At 52.4% G+C, this 1326-nt stretch overlaps 1 pseudogene; it reads left to right on the top strand.

Moving 5' to 3' along the window:
- The first annotated feature begins 200 nt into the window (after positions 1 to 200).
- On the top strand, positions 201 to 942 carry LOC101337401 (14-3-3 protein gamma-like; annotated as a pseudogene).
- The last annotated feature ends 384 nt before the right edge of the window (positions 943 to 1326 follow it).

Raw genomic sequence — 1326 nt, 5'->3', positions numbered from 1 at the left:
ATATCATTAAGGGAGCACCCACTGTGTGCCCAGCTCTGTGCTGGGTGCAGGGGAGACCCCCAGAGAAAAAGAAAGACCCGGCAGATGCCTTGCGCCCGGTCCCAGGGTCGCAGCTCTAGCCGCAGCCTGGGTCAGTCCCTCCAGCACCCAGGCTCCAGGCCGCCCCGGTCTCCTCGCCCGGCCCGAAACAGCCTGTGAAGATGGTAGACCGCAAGCAACTGGTGCAGAAGCCCGGCTGGTGGAGCAGGCGGAACGCTAGGACCACAGGGCCGCGGCCACGAAGAACGTGACAGAGCTGAAGCAGCCAGTGTCTAGTGAAGAAGGAAACCTTCTCTCTGTGGCCTACAAGAGAGACCCTAGAACGGCTGGGGCACGCCGTTCTTCCTGGAGGGTCATTAGTAGTGCTGAGCAGAAGATATCTGCAGAGGGTAACGAGAAGGTAGACATGGTGCGTGCTTACCGTGAAAAAATAGACAAGGAGCTGGTGTGTCAGGATGAGCTGAGCCTGCTGGATAAATACCCAATCAAGAATTGCCAGGACAGCCAGTATGAGAGCAAAGTGTTCTAACTGAATATGAAAAGGGACTATTACCGCTACCTGGCCAAAGTCTCCACTGGAGAGAAGAGGGCAACCTTCGAGGAGTCATCTGAGAAGACATGTAGCAAAGCCCATGAGGTCAGCAAAGGGCACACGCAGCCCACTCACCCCATTAGATTAGGCCTGGCCCTTAACTACTGCGTTTTCTACTATGAGATCCAGAATGCCACAGAGCAAGCCTGCCACTTGGCCAAGATAACTTTCAATGGCGCCATTGCCAAGCTTGACACTTTCAGTGGAAACTCCTACAGGGACTCGACGCTCATCATGCAGCTCCTCGAGACAACCTAACGCTCTGGACAAGTGATCAGCAAGACGACGCCGGAGGAGAAGGCAGCAATTAAGGCCCCCAGGTGGACTGGCAGTGCACGCTGATGCTACTACTGCACTCTTTATTTATTTTATTTTGCGTGAGCTGGGGATCGTGTTGGGGAGGGAAAGAGAGGGGTGACAGGATGACCTTCTTAAGGAGAAACCCACGACCTGTCCTGACTTTGACATTTTTGCCAAAATACCACTTGTGGAAAGGCAGACTAGCTGTGCTGGTATTGGAACAGCAGCCTCACACTGGCATATGGACGGTTCTGTAGATTAATGCAAGTGGAGCTGTCTTTAACTTGTTGCTAGAAAATGGGGGGGGGTTTGTTTGTTTGTTTTCTTATTAGTCATCAATTTTATACACATCAGTGTATACATGTCAATCCCAATCACTCAATTCATCACACCCC

Source organism: Tursiops truncatus, chromosome 4 (genome assembly GCF_011762595.2).
Source record: "Tursiops truncatus isolate mTurTru1 chromosome 4, mTurTru1.mat.Y, whole genome shotgun sequence".
NCBI lineage: Eukaryota > Metazoa > Chordata > Mammalia > Artiodactyla > Delphinidae > Tursiops > Tursiops truncatus.
Note: the sequence above shows the minus strand (reverse complement) of the source record. Positions and strands in the feature narration are given on the sequence as shown.